Source organism: Theropithecus gelada, chromosome 1, assembly GCF_003255815.1.
Source record: "Theropithecus gelada isolate Dixy chromosome 1, Tgel_1.0, whole genome shotgun sequence".
Classification (NCBI taxonomy): domain Eukaryota; kingdom Metazoa; phylum Chordata; class Mammalia; order Primates; family Cercopithecidae; genus Theropithecus; species Theropithecus gelada.
Genome location: NC_037668.1, coordinates 175,531,507 through 175,552,300, shown reverse-complemented (window position 1 = coordinate 175,552,300; position 20,794 = coordinate 175,531,507). Strand labels below are relative to the sequence as shown.

Sequence of the window (20,794 nt, the reverse complement as noted above, 5' to 3'; positions counted from 1 at the left end):
GCATACAAGGTGAAATGAGCTGTTTAATTAGAAGTTATTTTCTTGAGAAGCGTAAAGAAGAGCATGTACTCTGAAGTCACCAACAAAGAAGTATTACATTTAAGGAACTTTCAAAGATGGTTCAGTAAAAATTTTTACTAAGATAAAAAGAGGTAGTAATGATCTAGTCCATAGGAAGAAACTTTCAGAATTTCAAAATAATAATCTTCAGTTTCTTTTTTACCAATTTCTAAGGAAATGAAAGTGTTTCAACATTTTTAACCCACGAACGTGTGTTACAAATATTATTGGCAAACCCCTTAACTTGTCTTCTTGCTGGTTACAGAAGTCATTCAATTCACATGGTAACAATTCCACTGTATTTTAGGCAACATGAGGCTGATTTGTCTCTGTTTTATAAACTAATGTTTCTGTGGCACCAACAAGTGAAATTGTCATGTAGAAGGTCCTAAATAAATGGAGTTTATTAATAAATAAATGGAATTAAAAATAAATTTGTAAATAAACCCTTGTAATGTTAATCTGATTTTTCATTAATTATTAAAATAAAAAAGAACTACTGTAAATGTTTTCATTAAAAAGCCAACATATTTTGGAGATAAAAAACACAACAACCCACAAAATGCCACTAAATCATCACTCTGAGAATTGTTATGACTATTTTCAGAAATGTCCTGGCTTCTCCATTTCTCTTTAATAGTTATTCTTTAATACCCTGCATAGAAAATCCATTCTTCATTGACTTTTCTCTATAATGAAGAATAGACAACCCTCCTGTCTCTAAGATAGTTATATTTACAATATCAAAATTGGACTTGCATGCAAATAAAATGAGTGGCCAAGCATTAAATTTGATTTAGTAGATTAATTTTAAAAAGTATATTACAAACAGCAAAAAACTGTAAGCATCTTATGAGCAATGGTTACATCTTTTCACTGTTATATTCCCAGGGTTTACACCAGTGCACATAACTCATCATACGTCTGATGCACTTTTTTTTTTTGAAGAGTCAAAAACAAAAGTGATTTACAACAAGCTAACAAGACTAACACCAAGTATTTAAATCTTTATATGCTATTTTCCAAAGCCTCCTTAACTGCCATCTAATAAAGCATGTCAGAACTCTGGGTGTTTCTAATTAAAGAATGCCTCTTTAGCAATTAACCTTAGCACAACTTACCCAAATGACAGAGAGGCTTGGATAGCCCAAATTTAAACCCAGAAGTTAGCCTTATAATGTCTCCAAAAGTTATATGGTGTCTAACTAAGCTTTCTTTCTTACAATACACATCTACTTTTATCATTCCCCAATATGCAATTTTGAGAACACTTGATTATTTCCAAGGATCACTTGTCAATACATGAATTTAACTTCTGAAATAGCCCAAACTGTCTTCAAACTCAAAAAGTTATGAGGTACTATTTCAAAAGAACAGTCAACAATTTTTAAACTTTAAAAACATTTTTGAAAACTTTTTTGAAGATTTTTGATGACAGTCTTTACATAAAAAAGAATCAGCCAAATTTTGAAAAGAAATAAAATTAAAATGAGACATTACTATGTCTGACAGAGAGAGACTATTAAACATCAGCTATTCTTAGCATGTCATGCACAAACTAAGTGATAATTTTTTAAATCATCTTGTTTGAACTTGTCAAGAATTATCTTCTGAACAATAATTACAGTAATCACTATTACTGGGCTTATCTGATACCAATATTTAGTAATAAATACATTTTAATTAATAGTTAATAATTGTCTGGTTTAAGATCTTGAGTAAATTGTCTTCAGCTTTGACTGATGAAAATATATATCTAAAATACAGGAAAGCATGTCAAAGTTATATCACTTCTGTAATTGAAGAATCATGTGATGATAAACTTTTATTTACTTTACTAAAGATTATTAAAAAGAAATAATTTAGCAGTTAATCAAAACACTTATTACTGGAGCTGCTGATTCTTACTTGAAATCAGAATTGGTTTTCTTAATTAGCAGCTATGAATGATAGGTTTAAAAAGCAATAATGACAAAAGTCATCTTCATTTTTATTCCAGTCTATCTTACAATTGTAATTTGTTGTTTCGTCTTTCAAATTGGTTGAACAAGATAGTTCTTAAAATTTCTTCATTTCAGGGCTGGATGAAAGATACATATGAAAACCTGCCAGAGTTCACTCTACAAGGAAACAAGAATCCTCTGAATTATTTTTCCCATAGGTAGGTTCTATTCAAACATATTAGCATTATATTTTTGACCAAAATATAAAGATAGCTATACATTTAATAAAACAATAATCTAACTTTGATATAAAAGTTCTCAAACAAGGAATTATGGATTGCAAAATTGCATATCTTTTTGGAGGTGGGAGTAGAGGACGCTTATAAATCCATAGAGTGTCTCCACTCAAAATTGAGTTCGTTGCATAAAACAATTTAATTTTAAAAAGATTTAAAAATTATTTTTAAAATACGCTTTGAATGCCCTTTACAATTTTTTTCAGGAGACCCTTTTTTCTTAGGTATGAAGTTTAAGTTTCAATTCACAGAGAAGGCTAGATTCACTTCTCTTTAGTTCACATTAGGAAAAATAATAATGCTGTCTTTGAGTTACTCCAAATTCCCTGCTGTATCATTGAATAAGTAGAAATGAGTATCTCTTATACACCTGATAAGCACAGATTTCTTCATAATTGTTTATCCATGAATTTTTTTAAATAAAATTAACAAGTTGTTTAAAAAAACTCTCTTTGGAGTAAAATTCATATTTAGGGAAAAAAATATACTTTCTAGTTGTTGGTACTGTTAATCTAGTTGTTGGTATTGATAATTAATTTTCTTCTAGATTATTCCATTTTGAAACTTATAGTCTTCTTCCTCATTATTCTTTGGTATAATCTTGACAATATTACTTATCATATTTATAAAATGTACTAGTACTGTGTCTTTATATATTAGTGAACTGGTCTGGGTGAATAATAAGAAATTCTATTACTATAAACTCAAGTATAGTCATTTAATCTTAATGTTTTCAACAAACTAGACTTGGTCTATGTATTAACATGCTTGGTGTTATATGTGAAATGTTAAGAAAGCAAGCATTAATTATCTTAAAATAGTATTTTATGCAACTTTGTTGCGTAATTTATTCAATTTTTTCATAATTTTTCTTCCACAAATTTAGAGTGTATTATTTAAAAGGTGTTCATGTCTGAAAAAAACAGGACTTCTTCTGTGTATATACATTTACAGGACTGAATTTTCCAACCATCAGAAATATTACCATACTGAAGTCATGAAAACCACTTTATTTATTATCTATCCCAGGAACTTCCTGATTTTATTAATTTTTGTTTTATGTTTATGTTAACTATAACAAAAGGGGCTTCAGCAGACAGCATTAAATTGCATATTTAAAAGCAGTTACAAAAAATTTATCTTAAAATTATATGGATAAGGTATTATACAGAGCATAATCATACTCAACCTTCACATAGATATGTGATTTTTAATATCATACTTGAATAAACTCATGCCTTAATACCTAAATTTATTCTTTGATTTAATTTAATCACGTTTTTTAGACTGACTTACATTTTTGGACAGCATCTGAAACATTTAAATGAAAATATTTGTTATTAGTGACAGTAAGAATTTAATTAATCTATAAAATAACAATGTAGTTATATACTGGCCACTATTTGACGCTGAACAATCTAAAATGCATGGTTACTGAATTCTGGTCTTCCCAACGCTAGATTGTTTTTTAATAGTGCAATAGTTTAGAGATAGCTTTTAAAATTAACAAAATGCAACAGTCCAGAAAAGTTAATAAAAAAAAGCTTAATCCTGATGAGCTTGGCTGATACTCACAGAAATCAGGAAAAATAAGTCTATCTATAAGTATTCTTTCACAATAAATCTATAATGGAATATAAATGAAACACACCATTATGAGATAATAATTCTTTCACAGCAGAGAACTATAATACATTCTAATGTAATGTTCACATATTTATTAATTTAATCAATAAATGTGTACTTTATAGATTTAATTTGCTGTAACTATAATATGGTAGCTACTTTATTAGCTATTAAAGGGAATTTGTTTTCCTTTGGGTGCTTTTAAAGGCATCCACATCTCATCTGAGTAAATTAGAGTTTAGGCATTAAAACAAATACTTCTGAAAAAAATAGTAAAAATAGGTTGCACTGAGGGTATTTTTTAACTCTAAACTTAAAAAATAAAACTTTGACAAATAATGAATAGTGATTATTGAAAATAACAATGAAATAGAAGAATGAGAATATGTAAGATTTCTCAGTTTAGTAGATTACGTGTCATTTTTCACCATCTCAATTTATACAATCATGGTTGCATATAAACATTTCAAAATTTGAGCACAAATATATGTTTCATGATAAAACATCAATTAATTCAGTCAACTCATTGTAAATATATATGCTATATTTTTCAATTTTGGGAAATATATTGACTAGTAAATCATAATTGAATTACTGCAATTATTAGAGCATCAATTAATTACTCATGATGAGTTATTTTGGGTATGAAATTGGGAAAGGCTCCGGAACTGTATGAACAAATACTTTATTTTAAACATTAAGTGTAGAGGAGTGGATTAAAAGCTTATAAAGTAAGCTTATAAAGTAATTATCTAGGAAGACTTTGTAATTGGATAGGTCTGCAGGTGAGTAACTGGATGCAAATATTCTTGATAGCTTATATTTATGCTTTGAAAAGATAGGGGTAGAAACCTAAAAAAGTTCCTTGTGAGGACATTTGATAACCAGTATGAAATGGTTATGGTGGCTATTTGATACTGTTAAAAAATTAAAAATTAAGAATTTGGCCAGAACTTCCAAGTATGTCTTCAGTAGAAAGGTCATTAGTGTTCATTATTAAATTTCATACTCAGACACTCATTTTCAAAAAATGGAATATTTCCTAAAACAGAATAAATATTATTAAACTATCCTCCTCCTTTTAGCAACTAAGATTATCCATTAGCAGTCAATGATATTCACACAGATTATTTTTTATTTTCCTTTCCTTTAAAAATTATGATTTATTAACACTAAAATAATAAAATTATACAGAACACATAGTAGTTCATGAAGAAAGTGGACAGAGTTATACTTCCAAGTGTCTAAATAAGTTTATCCAAGTACTTGCTAAATTAAAACACCAAAAATGCCAGATGTCATCCTAATTAATTTTGGTAAACTTTTTATGAGTTTGTAAAAAGCGTTAGAAATTAGAAGTTTGTCTAAAGTTTCTCCTTTTTAAAGTTATTACATGAAAATATTTTAATCTTGTTCCCAATTAAGAGTAGAGATCATCAGGTTGACAATATAAATCTGCTAAGAAATCAGATGTTCTTTTTATTAAATAACAATGACAAATCAGTCAAAAGCAACTATTTTGTAAAGGTGCCTCTATCCAAAACTGAATAAAAGCAAAGGTTAAATATAGTATAAATAATAATGAATATGCTTCAGGAAGTATATTATTTCAAGCTTTTTAAATTACACATATAATAAAACTGTTATATTTAATCAATATCAAATATTTATTAAATTCTTTTGACACCATAACGCCACTGACCAAGATTTGATATTAATATTTTAAAAAATTGAGTCAACATTATTTATTGTGTGGAGATACAACTTTATCAAAAACAACTAATTAAAAATTCAAACTTACATGATATCCTTTGAAAAATATATTTTGTTTTCATAATATATTTGTCCTTTTTAAAGCATCCACATCTCTTACATCATTTTTTATCTACAACTCTCTGAGGTAGGCATTGTTTTCTCCATGTGAGAGATGAGAAAAATAAATGAAGAGTGGTCAAGAACATCTTACCAGGATTACATTTATCCCAGGTAGAACTAGAAATGAAATTCAGGAAGGAAGTCTAGATGTATAAGCACTCTACTTTTCCCAATAACCCATTATTAGGATGTGAAAGAGAAAAACATTAAAAGCCTTAGAAGAGAACATCACTAATCATAAGCACGCAATCATAATATCCAAAAATATTTGGGATATTTTTCAAGAAAAAATAATTTTTTTTCTAAAAACAATACGTGTGCAAAACAAATATAACACAAGTTGGTGTCATTCCCATTTGTGTCTGGACTCCTTTAATATTAATACCCAATTTACTAAATGTTTCAGACTCTTATTCTAGTAAATAACTGCCTCTTTTAAAGATAATATGAAAAAACTAAAAATAAGTAGAGGAAACATAAGAAACTGAATCACAAGTTGATAATGAAACATAAAAGTTTGGAAATCCCAACAGTTGTATTCTTTGTACTTGTAGAGAGAAACACACAAATACACTACACTGAAAATAAATTCCACTTTTATTTAAAGAATACACAAATCTAGGAGTCAAGCTAATGGTAGAAATTACACACACACACACACACACACACACACACTTTGAGTTCCAATGGTTTCTTCCTACTTAGGTTGTATTTACTTAACTATAATGTACAGTAACTTTGCATGAAGAAAATCAAGATGTAATTTATGAAAATATACGTTTCTATGATGATGAATTTCTTAAGCTAAAATGTCCTATGAGAGGATGAAATCACCTATTATCTGATTAAAAGAAAATGAAATTGATTGTTATATGGTATCATTCTATTTCATTTGGAAAACATTATTAAAATAACATAGATTTAAAATAAATACCTTCTCCAACCACCAAAAATGTGTGTATGTATACAAATATATATGTATACACACACACACAAACATATACACAATGAGTATATCTACTACAATAAAATTACTAAGAATTAAACACAAAAGTATTGGGGAATTAGAATTCATTGACAAATTACTTTCTTTAGTGGATGAAAAAACTACCTTCTGCATCCAACTGAGAAAATCACTACAACTTTGCAATTTTACAACCCAAAGTTACAATTATCTTTCTTATTTCTTCAAGATTTTATCAGTAAGCCATAGTAGCAGAAAAATTATTGATCAGGGATCTACATCAACAAATGTAAGTACTAAAACTATTTACCAGAGATAATTTAAATAATACAATTTCTTAGAGAAGAAAAAGTGTTATTAACAAGTAGAGGAGTTTTATGATGGTGTTTTAGTATTTTTTTTTTTTTTTTTTTTTTTTGCTTCACTGTGTGGAAAGTCCGGGCTCCTTCAACATGTTAACAAAAAATAACAAAGTAATATCAATAATAATAACAAAACTTATTTGAATATTCAGAATGTGTTTGCCATTTTAATTGAGAAAAATCTGATAGTGGAAGAAACCTATTGGCTACTCAATCTACAAAACTGAGAATGTGAAAGGAATTTATTTGGGAAAGAAAACCCAAAATTTTCTCTTTTTTTTTTTTTTTTTTTTTTTTTTTTTTTTTTTTTTTTTNAACTGTTTTTCTAAACCCAAAGATTTTATACTGGGGTCCTACACAACACTGCCCTTGGGCAAGCTTCTTTTTTCATTCTATTTTACAACCCAACCCCCCCCCCCCCCATATATTTTTTCTTAAGGTGGAGAAAATAGTAGAAATACCCACAAAACAGTTCTCTCAAGTAGTCAAAATTACTTTGTTAGTTCAGGAAACCCTTAATAGTTCTTCACTTGTCCTTTATATATTAAGGTCTGGGACCTTAACAAGAAGCAATGTTTTTAATACATTTCTGCAACTGCCATCTTCCATATTTTATTAAGGTTATACATTTCTTCTTCTAACTCTCCACCCTTCCCATTTCTTCCTCTAACCTTGGTCCAATTTATGATTTTTGTAACATGGCTACACATTTAAATAAATGCACACTAAACAGTTAAATTAATACATGTTAAACATCTAAACTGCTTTACCCTGGTTCATGAATGTGAATATTAAGAAGTTATGCATCATAGCAGGACCAATTGAAAATGCAGATATTCCATTGCTTGCAACACAGAAAAAAAATCACATGATAGTAATACACAAGTTATACAATTGTCAAGAAAATACATTCATTCCTTACCTGCTTAACTGCATGATGACAAACAAATCTATGTAACACGCAAAAGAAAGTCACCAAAATCTGAATCATCTGTCTTTCAAGCTTCTGTGGCAGTTTTATACCCTGGTGCTCTTTTCTTTGCTTACATACATTTGACTAGCTAGAGTATTTTTCAGTGATACTAAGGCTAATTTGCAACCCTAGTCACCTTTTCCTCCTTTCAAAAAGCCGGTGGGCATTTTAGACAGCTCCAAACGTGCATCTTATCTTCGGAGGTAGTGCCTACACGGCGTTTCCCTGTAGAATTCCTATTACAAGGAGGTCCCTTCTCTAAAGGGCTGATCACGTTCTCGACCTGGTGCAAAGTAAAAGGCTCTCCGGTTCAACTCTTGGGGACTAGGAGAACAGCCATCAGAGACTTCAACTCTCTGTCACTGTTTGGCTGTGGAACCAGCAGTAACCAGCGGCCAAGAAGCACCACCCCCTCTCCGGTGGACGCTGGAAGAGAGCGCTCCCAGTCCCAGATCTTTCTACTTCCCACCCCCACCTCCAGAAAGAGGAAAATAAAAATAAAAGACCAACTTTAAAGTGGGTATAAGCTAGACAGATTCCAAATCCACACTCTTTGCTTTTAACTTCAGCCTTATATTCCAAGCTCTAGCTTCAAGTTGAAATTTAACTGTCTTCCGCTCACCGCCCTCCAGATTCTTGGGAGTTGGTGAAGGAAAGGAAGGAGTGACCGTCAGCAATGATACTTTAACACAGAGCCTAAGAAGTCATTCAACAGTTCTGAGCTCTACTTCGCAGTCAGACAAGGACAGTGATTAGGGTTTCATAAAGCAGGCATTCTGAGGAACCGTCGTTTACTAACAATAAATATAGCCCATTAAAATAAATAAATATTAACACAAAAAGGTATTAAGAGACTCTGGAGATCTTAAGTCTATTCTCTCATACAGAAGAGGTTTGCTCAAGTTTGTCTTGAGGAAGGTTGGAAATGGAGCATTCTGCAAGGATGGAAACCCCCTGGCGCACCCCACTCTGTCGGGCTGCAAATGCCCACACCAAGCACACGTTAGCCGCAGGGGCTGAGTGCAGAGCCTGCGCTAGCGGGTCAGAGCGGGGGACACCTTTCCTACACGCACGGATTATTCCCACATCAACACCAAGCCTGGGGCCAGCTGGTCAACCAGGTACCTGCTCTCCTCCGTTCCCTGAGCTCAGGTGGCAAAGGCGTTGCCGTGAGCTGCGGAGAAATCTCCACGCAGAGTCGCCTGTTGATAACCCTCCAGTTAAAATGTTCTTGGCTGCGGGAGCCCCTCAGATGTAAATTTCCCTTTCACACGCTTGAGCTTCAGGTATAATACAGCAAAACGCACTTACCTAAACACCGACTGTCTGTTCCTTACTGGATCTGACTGCACTGAAACTTGTTTTTTTCTTTCTTTTTTTTCTTTTTTTTCTTTTTTTCCCTCCCTCCACCCTTGCGCAACAACAGCAGTCCTCCAAAGAGGATGTTTGAATTGAATTATATGAAGCTCTCCTTTCTTCAAATGAAGTCACGGACTCTGATGGCTCTGGCTTGTCAGGCAGGACGACCGGACTGGGAAAGAGATCAGGTAGAAACTAGTGACCTAGTGACGGGTGAGGGGCGCCAAGTGGTGCGGACAACAGTCTCAGCCCTGTTCCCTCTCGGTGGGAGTCAAGGGGGGAAAGCCCTTGAATCCCGAGACTGGGGGATGGGGTGACGCTGCAGCTGGAGTACTTTTATGTCTGGGAGCTAAAAGGGCTTTTGAATTTAAAAAAGCATTGCTTGGGTTGTCGCGTCAGTCATCAATGACGACAAGAAGAGTTCTTTCCCAGAAATTGAAAGAAAGAAAGAAAGAAAGAAAGAAAGAAAGAAAGAAAGAAAGAAAGAAAGAAAGAAAGAAAGAAAGAAGAAAGAGAGAAAAGAAAAGCGTGAACAATAGGTTCTTACCTCCATCTATCCCAATAAAAGGAAATGTTGTAGAAACCAGGAACTTGTCCTTAATTTGGGGGAGGGGGGGCGGATGTTTAGAGAAAACCCTCAGTAGGTGTTAGAAATTACTGATACATGCAGGTTTGGCATTTAAATGAATATGGTGTTCTCCTTATTATGTGTCAATATGTGAAGTAAAAGTAAAGATTAAAATGTTTCTCAACATAACTATATGGAAGGGGAGCTGATAATCTTGTCAGTTAAGTCCATAGAAATGTTCATAAAAGCAAAAGGCACTGACCATATTAACATGCCTATTAAACACAGGGGGTGGGGGTAGACAAGTATGAATAGTGAGGCAATTAAATTTTTCATGTAAAGTCTATTCTTGAATTTCAATTTATCAGAACCAAGATAATCAGGGGTTTCTTCTGATAGCTCCTCTCTGAAATGAGTACTCTGTGTCCAATTAACTGTTCACCAGCTAATTCACAAAATCAGAAATGTACTGACAAATACTACGCCTGAATTAAAATACAATGCCCAAAATAACGCGTTCATGTGTGATCTGAAATATTTTAAGAAAAAAAAAAATGGTGCCCTCAAAACTCACAGTCCTCTTCCTACCATTCAGTGGCATTTTAGTGTTTAAGGTCCTGCTAAATTCATAAAAATACACTTTGTAACAAAGTCCTCCCTCAGTCATGTAATTGCTTATCATGAACAAATACTGACCTGAACAACCTTCTGAAGATCAGACTAGTGAACTTTCCAGACCTTGCAATTGTCAGAAGGTCTCTTTTAAGCTCTCTCTTAGATAAACATATAAAATGTGACCTTTCAAATGGCACAGGAATGTGTGCCAAGAAGGGTTAATGGGGGTGGGGGAGATTAATGTCAACGTAAACTGTAATATAAATGAGGACAGAAATTTAAAAAATAAAGAAGGTAAAAGATATTGGGGTAATACATGGGATATTAGGGTAATACATGACATGGGATATGTCTTAGTAGTGCAATTGCCACTAACATACTAATTAATAAATACAGTCATATGGATTTTTCATTTCCGAAAGTAACAAAAATGTGAAAAATGAAATACTTCAACAAAACAGAGCTTATTAAAAATAACACTAGTTAAGTTTCTAGTAATAGATAAAGAGAATAACTTACCAGAGGAAATTTCAGGAAGCAAGAAGACTGTGAGAAAAATACATCCAGGATTCAAATAGATATTCCATGATCTTCCAAATCAAGGTAAAGTAGTGAGCTGCAGGGTAGTGGGACTTTCAAATAATCAGCAGTTCCTGGTGGCATGTAACCAAGTAAAAGCCAGTTACACAGAGAGCCACGAACCCCCAAGGCAAGAAAGCAGAATGTGAAAATGCTTTATATGGGTGTGGGGGGGGGGGGGAAAGGGGGGGGGGGTGATTCGTAGTGATCCTTAAGCAAAGTGAAAATTTACAGGCTGTACATCCCCATACAGTGGGGAAAGGAAGAAGCTGTGTTGCCCCAGAGAACAGGAGGTGGAATACAGATAAATTTGCAAAGAGAAGTAAAAGGATGTGTTGAAGACAACGAGATAAAGAGAGAACTAGTGAGCAAGGCTGTAGTCATCCTGATAGATATAGCAGCAAGAATGATTTAGGCTGCTGGGGAGGATCCAATGAGAATTCAAGAGGGCACCACTTCGGAAATCCTGCTCTGATCTTCCCACTCTCAGTTCTTTGAGAGTTACCTGCGTTGGGACCATTATTATTAGGATTAATAGTATTCCATCAGTGCATTTCACTAGTATTTCCCTTGAACATTTTCACTCGCAGCAACTGAGGGAGGCGTTGTAAGGAAGCCCAACACAACCAATTCCCCCACTTCCCAAATAAGCCACTACGGTCACATTACGATGACCAGATCATCAGCGATTTGCATGAGGCGGCGGGGGGTGGGGGGAGTGCGGGTGGTGATCGAAGGGCTGAAGATGCGGAGGAGGCCGAGTCGCTAGGCGTTTTCGGGGGCGCTGTGCCGGGGAGGCTTAGTCAAGGGGACCGGGAACCCTGGTTAGATGCAGCAGCGGCGGCAGCAGCCCTCCCAGGTCCCACTTCCTTGGCGTTCCTGCTGCCCGTGACTCAAGGCAATTGACTTCCATCTGAACCCTCAGCTCCGAAGGCCTTGCATTAGAAGCTAGAGCTTTGGAGGTTCTGAGGACGGTCCCTGGGGAGCAAGTGGTAGGTTTCGAGGCGCCTGCTTCCCCTCTGATTCCTGCAGTTACTGAGGGAGAGTGCGCTAGAAATGGCTTTGCTGCCGAATGCATTATCTTGCCATTTTCGTGTCCCAATACTGAACAAACGATCGCCTGATCGATCGGTAAGATTAGCTTTATTCCTTCTCCCTATTCCTCTCCATGGCCCCATTCCCTCTGCAAGCCAAACCTCAATCTCTCTCTCTCTCTCTCTCTCTCTCTCTCTCTGTCTCTGTCTCCAGGAACTTCTTTTTTCCTCTTTGAAACCGTCTTCCCAAGGGAACTGCCTGTGTGACTGAGAGGCTAGTAATCTGTTTGTAGATGATTTATATTTTGGCTGCAGAATGAATCCCCCTCCCTACTCCGAGTACTCTCCTTAGAGAAGATCCCCCGCCCCCTCCCCATGGGTTCGCTCTCAGAGCTCGGATCTGTATAAAGAGCGCTGTGGGAGTCTTTTGCCCTCCGCTCTAGCTCTATCTTTCTCCGGACCCCGAAGCTTAAGAATTATCCGCCTCACTCTCTTTTTTAGAAATAGGAGGGAAAGGTAGAGTGGAAATTGATTTCTTGCAGAGACTGAGGCGCTGAATGATAGAGGGAATAAACATTTGCCCTGGATAAAAATGTTCTTGGTAAGTAATCTTATTTTCTGCGGTTGAAAAGGAAACAGATTGCTTCTCACTGCCCCATCCCCCACTCCATTCATTTATTTGCTCTTTGTATGTAAATCACGAGCTGGGTCAGTGGAAATTTTCTTTTCCTCTTTCCTAGGAGAGTAGTAGCTTGTAAGGGTGAATTTGAAGTAGAGGGTTTTAAGGAGACAATATGAACGCTTTAAGGTCCTTTGTATCCGACCTTAAAAACCCAAAGACAGGTAAAGCACTTAAATCTCTGTTTGTTTACTAAAGTGGTATTTAAGTATTTCCCTTATTTCCTACTAACTCTCTTTCCTTTCTGAAAATAAAGAAAAGAGTTTTAGGCAGTGGGCTCATGTCTATGCTTTTAGTACGTCTTGGCCATGTTCTGAAATACAATTTCAGTTCCAAAATTGAGAATGGTTATTTTTCACATTTCGCAGGTAAATTAAAGCTGTAGAAACCACTTATTAAATGTGCATCTTGGTTTCAATTATTGCACCAGATACAAGTTAGTAGTATCCACAATGGTTATTTGCATATTGTGGTGATATTATAAATTCATAAAGCCCTCTGGTTTTCCATGAGTCTATAGCACCCCCAGCCTGTGCATGTTCACAGTGAGGAAGGAGTGGATAGGTGTAGCAGTAGGGAAGAAGCCAAACGGCTCTTGATTGTGCTTACATCATATATCACCAAGTGTGGAGAATAACATGTTTTGCAAATTGTGTCAATTTGGTTTTCAAGAGTAAGCTGATCATTTTTGATGCACAAAATTAAGGGAGATTTGCTTTAAGAGAAATCATCGCATTTTTAATTATAAAATATATTTTACTGGTAAAACATTTAAATTAAACTTTTTTGTGTGTTATTATTCTACTGTAATCCATCATCCTCTAAATTTAATTAAAAAAAGATAAATTGGCACAAAATGTATTCCTGATGAAAACAGGATGGCTGAAAAATCATCTGAAATGTATAATATTAAAATGTTATTGGTAAGAATAAGCTTCATTTTAGAAAATCAGTATTCTAGAAATCAGTAGTATAAAATTTCAGAAGAGAGATAATCAAGTGACACATTGCAAGACAAAATATGCATGTTCTCAACTACCTATATAGTCTTTACAGCCATCAACATTTGCAAGAGAAAAAAAATTCAGTAAGGGCATGTTGGTATAACATTTTTTTTCTTTCTCTCTTCAGGCTGTTGTCCAGCTCTAATGATGTCCTAGAGCAGAAGTGTTTCTTCTGTTGTCTCATTTTACCAAGAGGATGATGTCTGTGTATGTCTCTGTGTTTTAGAGAGGCTAACAAATGCTGCTAAGAGGATCTGAGGTTCACATAAAGAGGCTGAAAATTCGGAATTACTTTCATTGCAAATAAATGTTAACAATTGTGAAAGTTAGAGAGCATACTTTTCACATAAGACTTTGATATGCTGCCTAAAGCTACTTACAAAATTTGCTATTCAGAGAAATACATTTGTTTATTGAGGACCCACCCTGAGTTAAATTACAAAAATGTAACATTCAGATTTTTATTTTATATGTGAAATCAATGTGTGATTGCTGTTCTTAAAAATTTGAAAAAAAAAAAAAACAGGATAACAAAACTATTACTTTTGTTACCCATAGTTCATGAACTTTAAAAGCGTTTACAGCATTTAAAGTTTAACAATTTAAGTATTTGAACACTATACTAATTCATATGATTACATTTGATCAACTCCTTCATGAAGCCACAGGCTTTGTATCTCCTAGCTGCCTTTTACCTTCAGAACACATCTGGTTTATACTTAGACTGCTCCAAAAGTTATGCATTTTAATTTTGTGTTGAGAATGTCTTTCTTAGATAATCACAGTGCATATTCGCAGCTAGTACTTCAGTACATTTTATATTATTGGTAATGCTTTTGTTAGCCATCCTGGTGCTGCCTTCTTATAAGAACTGTGTATGAATTCCAACTAATATATTTCTTACCTATTAACCCACTAAAATTTCTAATCTAAAAGCAATATTCAAGATACATTTTATTACAGAAATTGGAAAGCAATTTGCCTGGGAAGCAAAATGTTCATATGATTCAGGTGATTTTAACATTAAATCTAACTTGTAACAAAAATGAGTTATATAAAGATAAATAAATTGAGACTATTATTTGCATAGCAAAGAAAGTCACACATGATATACACATTTATGCATATATAATTAATTTCAATAAAATATTGATATTTATTCATTTTCATCTCTGCTATGTTTATTTTGCTTTTAGAGTTTTCCCTTTGAAAGAATCTAAAGTTTTAAAAATACCTATGTGTGCAAGAGTCTTCACATTTTATAAGATCAATATGCTGCTAAATAAACTGGGGCTAATGTATTCAAGTCTCATAAAAAAGTATGTTGGAACTTGAATGGACATTAAGGATCATTTAATCTTATCACTCATGATGATGAAGAAGTTGAGAACCAGAGTTTAAGTGATTAGTGTAATCATACACTAACTAATAACCTAAGGAACTTTAAATGCAGGTTTATTAACTTCTTAGCTAGTGTTCATTCTATTACTAAGACAGGCATTGTTTGAGAGTGGGCCTAGGAAGTAAGTGGAAGGAAGAGAAAGTAGTACAAAGATGAATAAATCGTAGCCAGTCTTCTTAGAATCCATTTTGTTGATAGCTAATACTCTTTATTGTAGAAAACTTTTATTCCTCTGCTTTATTTTATCCTCCACTCCACTGCCTTCCCATAATTGGAGATTTCATGTAATTTACCCTTGCAGAAAATATCCTCAATACTCTTAGACCGGGAGCAGGGGCTCGCGCCTGTAATCCCAGCACTTTGGGAGTCAGAGGCGGGCGGGCGAATCACGAGGTCAGGAGATCTAGATCATCCTGGACAACATGGTGAAACCCCGTCTCTACTAAAAATACAAAATTTAGCTGGGTGTGGTGGCAGGTGCCTGTAGTCCTAGCTACTCGGGAGGTTGAGGACAATCGCTTGAACCAGGGAGTCGGAGGTTGCTGTGAGCCAAGATGGCGCCACTGCACTCGAGCCTGGCAACAGAGTGGGACTCTGTCTCAAAACCAACCAAACAAACTATATATACACACACACACACACACACACACACACACATATATATATATATAATCAGTATTCTTTTTGTACATGCATTGAGTTGCTGTTCCCTAGACTATTTTCCCTCATGGAATATAAACTGTCGATAATTTCAGTCACCTGCAATGTCATACTCCATCATATCACCTGTCTGTTCTACTTTTTAAATTCCCTAAAAATGTAGAAATAGGATTATTTCAAGAGGAAAGCCGTCCTCTGAAAATAAGAAGTTTAATTAGACTCTAACACATATCTGAAACTATACACACAGAAACACACACACGGTATGAAAGAAACGCAGAGACTAAGACAACACTTTTTAGTGGAAACATGTAAAACACACATACAAAAAAATCCCGCCACACGTGTTCCATTAGTATAAAAACAGACAAACAAAAAACTTTCTAATTTGAATAAAAGCTACAAGACTTCAACCATTTAGGAAGGTTCAGTGTTCTGGAGTGGCTTGAGCCATACCAGTGTTTTTTCACATGCATCAATATTTGTGTGTTACATACAAGCCATTTTTGTTTTGAAAATGCCAATTCTAAAGTCGAATAGCAACACTAAAATCGATTTGGCACTAATCATCACTTCAAAAGGGTTATCATTCCTGGATTAAACAAGATGAATGTAGAATCAAATCAAACATTTAAAAATATCTATAGTGTATGCTTTTAAAATTAAAATGTTTGCACTAATCTGAAAAATTAGCGCTTTATGGAAGGATTTCTAGAACCGTATTTTAGCAGCATTCGTATTGCTGTGTGTGTTTTTGTGTGATTAATAATTAGTTTTCAGGCCAGGCGCGGCAGCTCATGCCTGTAATCCCAGGCCAACGCAGGCAAATTGCCTGAGGTCGGGAGTTCGAGACCAGCCTGGCCAACATGGTGAAACCTTGTCTCTACTAAAAATACAAAAATTAGCTGGGAGTAGTGGCAGGCACCTGCAATCCCAATTACTTGGGAGGCTGAGGCAGGATAATTGCTTGAACCCAGGAGGCGGAGGTTGCAGTGAGCCGTGATCAAACCACTGCACTCCAGCCTGGGCAATAGAACAAGACTCTTTCTCAAGAAAAAAAAAAAAAAAAAGTTTTCACATGCATATAATAGGGGTGCAGAGCTTAACCTATTTCAAAGCACATACTGTTAACTCTCAGTTCCATGAAGAAGGAAGCATGATTATGTTTTTATTCTCACCTCAGTGACTTTGTATCTCTACCACCTAGCACATCTCCCTACATAGAGAAGGAGCTCAATAAATATTAACTGAATGGATGAAACTAAGGACTGCATCAATTTTTCCCTCTTTACCATTCTTACAAAGGCTTATTGCATTTAATTTGTATCCAACATTTAAAAATATTGTTATTAAATTATAGCATTCTTCAAAAAACTTTTGGAATATGTGACATATGTTTGACTTAATAAACCAAATTATATTAGAAATCATGACATTTGCACAAGACTTTATAGTCTTATCAATACCTTACTATTCACCATATTCATTTAATTCTTTTACCATGTTGTGAAGTAAGTTAGTTTTTTACCTTAATATGAGAGAAGTGAGGTATGAGGAAATTGAAGCACTGTTACTAATTACTATCTCAGTCTGCTCATTCAGGCTATTACAACGAAATACCATAGACAGAGTGGTTTAAACAACATAGCCTGGGAATTCCAAGATCAAAGTTCCAGCTGATTTGATTTCTACAGAGTGCCTGCTTTCTGGTTTGCAGATAGCCTCCTTGTCACTCTGTGGTCACACGACTTCATAGGTGTGTGAAAGTAGAGGAGGGGGAAGTGGTGAAGAGAGAGAGATAACTTCCTCTTTTTATGGGCAACAATGCCGTTATGTGGGACCCACCATTATGTTCCACTGGAAACCTTATTACCTCCCTAATTCCTTACCTCAAAATACCATCATCACACTGAAGACTAGGGCATCAACACACAAATTTTGGGAAGATGTAAACAATCAGCCCATAAAAATTACTAAAAGACATTGTTGAATTATTTTTATTCACTATATTGTATTTCCTAGTTTGTTGAAGAAATGTGATGAAAGTGTCATATCATTTTATTAACAAGTTATGTATATAAGTGTACATTCGTCATCTGTCAACTTCCTGCAAGTGAAATATATTTAGAGAAGAGTGAAATATTTATAGTATCATAAGCTGGATTATAAAACTGTTAGTTTATAATTATTTAACATTTTGCTACTCAAAGTGCTCAGAATTAACATTTTTTGACATTAAAAAAATAATTATTTTCTAAATTATTTGTACTACCAACATTTATTTATTAGTGTAGTGACTAAAACACATTCATTGGCATAGTGGATATATGAATCTATGCTTATCTATAGACATGTATATATGTGTACAATTTTTGAAACAACTTACAGAAATAATAAATGTGAGAATATTCAAGGAAATGATAAGATACAACTTCCTTACAATCCTTCCTTGTAACTGGATTTTAATGATTAACTAGTATGGGTGCAGTAGAAACAATAATGGCCCCCAAACTGTCCACATCCTAATTCCCAGAACCTGTGATAACTTCCCCTTTTGTGGCAAAAGGGACTTTGCAAATGTTAAAACATTAAGTGTCTGGAGATGTAGAAGTTATCTTAGATCAGCTGTAAATGCCCAATGTAATCACAAGCATCCTTACCCTGTAATCCCAGCACTTTGGGAGGCCGATACGGGCGGATCACAAGGTCAGGAGATCGAGACCATCCTGGCTAACACGGTGAAACCCCATCTCTACTAAAAAAATACAAAAAACTAGCCGGGCATGGTGGCGGGCGCCTGTAGTCCCAGCTACTCGGGAGGCTGAGGCAGGAGAATGGCATGAACCCGGGAGATGGAGCTTGCAGTGAGCAGAGATGGTGCCACTGCACTCCAGCCTGGGCGACAGAGTGAGACTCCGTCTCAAAAAAAAAAAAAAAAAAAAAAAAGAGGGAGTTAGAATGAAAGAGTCAGAGATGTGAGGACAGAAGCATTGGTGGAGTGATGGGGAGGAGTGAGGAGAGTAGCCAAGAAATGCAGGGAGGATGCCCTCTAGCATCTGGAAAAGGGAAGATTCTTCTCTACAGCTTCCAAAAGAAATGAAACATTGCTGACGCATTTCAGACTTCTGACCTCCAGAACTGCAAACTAATACAATTTATGTTACTATAAATCATTACACTTGTGGTAATTTGTAACAGCAGCAATAGAAAACTAAGACTCATGAACAGAGTAGAATGTAAGTAGTATGTTCTTTCCTCTCTAGGATGCTAGATGATTTAACAGCAAACTCTTGCTTCCTTGCCATTCCATTACTCCAGGTACTGAGCAAACCACCATCTTTCATGAGTCAAGAACTGAGTGGAAGCTGGGTACAGCTGTTCATACCTGGAATTTCAACTCTTTGGAGGGTCTAGGCAGGGAGGGTCCCTTGAGCCCAGAAGTTCTAAACCAGCCTGGGCAACATGACAAAACATGGTCTTTACAAAAAATACAAAAATTAGCTGGTCATGCTGGTGTGCTCTATAATCTCAGCTACTTGGGAGACGGAGGTGGTAGAGTTGATTGAGCCCAGGAAGTTTAGACTTCAGTGAACCATAATCACACTGCTGCATTCCAACCTGGGCAACAGAGTGAAGCTCTGTCCCAAAAAAATAACAGCAGAGTTGATTTCTTCCTATTCATTTACATGGGGGATGGATAGGAAATCAGGGTAGGGAAAAATAGACATAATACTACTTTCTAGAAATTAACTAGTGAATTAAAGGTATATAGTATTACATAATTTTATTTATTTAGAATATACCACTAGCATATAGTCTCACACAATTAGCACTCAATACATGCTGACTTAGGTATAGCAAATATTTACATAGCTGTGAGAAAGTGCATGATGTTCATTAAATTTGAAGATTATGTGAAAAGTACTAACCTTGATATGAAGAAAAGACATTAAACACAATAAGATTCAATGCAGAAGCTGATAGTAATTGGCAAAATATTTAAAATTTTTTGAGATTTAAAATGAGACCACCAAAAGAATGACTGGCAGGGAGTGGGAGGATTTTTATTTTTATTGAAGAAATTGATATAGAGCAAATCGACCTTTTCTGCTTATATTTTGTACAGTATTGCAATTAAGAAAAGGAACTGAACATTTACTTAATTAGAATGCATCATCAATTTTAGTGTCTCATGAACTCCAAAGGCCTTTCACCCCTTTAATGAAAATAAAGAAGAACTAAACTACTTGATTGCCAATCCTCTTGGTATCTCTAAATCTCTCTAATGCTTGTATTTCCTATTCAAAAGAAATACATACTTTGTAGGAGGATGAAAAACAATCCTTCACATTGATTATAGAGTTTTGCCTCTGAGGAGAAAATATGAATTTATAGACAAAAGTAATTTTAAAAGACTACATAAAGTGAATTCATTTCTTTATTTATGGAAAGAGATCAACTCTAAAAGTCAATTCCACAAATATTTATTGAGCATTTATTCAACAGTCATTTATTGATAGTATTGCATATAAGAAGCAAGATTTTAAATGTTACAAGGATGTAAATATAAGTAAGTTACATTATTTATGTCCTAGTTAGAGGATAAGAGGAGTATACTGACAAATATAAAGGTTTTAAAAACTGCCTCCTATATTTAATTTACATCATCAATCATCCTTTTATAAGAAAGAAAAAAATGTATTGATTGTGATCTATGAGCCAAGCAATTCCCAGAAAAAAGTGCTGAATAAGACAACCAATGGCAGGGACCCCAAGTGTCTGACAACTGTTAACA

At 34.7% G+C, this 20,794-nt stretch overlaps 1 protein-coding gene and 1 long non-coding RNA gene across 3 annotated transcripts in view; one reads left to right on the top strand and one right to left on the bottom strand.

Moving 5' to 3' along the window:
* Positions 1–11,604, bottom strand: part of BRINP3 (BMP/retinoic acid inducible neural specific 3) — a 391,129-nt gene extending 379,525 nt beyond the window's left edge. Inside the window, exon 1 of one of the 2 annotated variants that reach the window (XM_025394858.1) lies at positions 11,161–11,604. The gene's annotated coding sequence lies outside the window, so the exon portion shown is untranslated. Of the gene's footprint in view, positions 1–9,410; positions 9,656–11,160 lie in introns of those variants that run through there. The other variant, XM_025394864.1, reaches the window with a different exon arrangement.
* A 375-nt stretch (positions 11,605–11,979) lies between these two features.
* Positions 11,980–15,096, top strand: LOC112630518. The gene is made up of 3 exons (XR_003120888.1): positions 11,980–12,212; positions 12,797–12,855; positions 14,065–15,096. It is a non-coding gene; the product is annotated as an uncharacterized LOC112630518 (long non-coding RNA).
* The last annotated feature ends 5,698 nt before the right edge of the window (positions 15,097–20,794 follow it).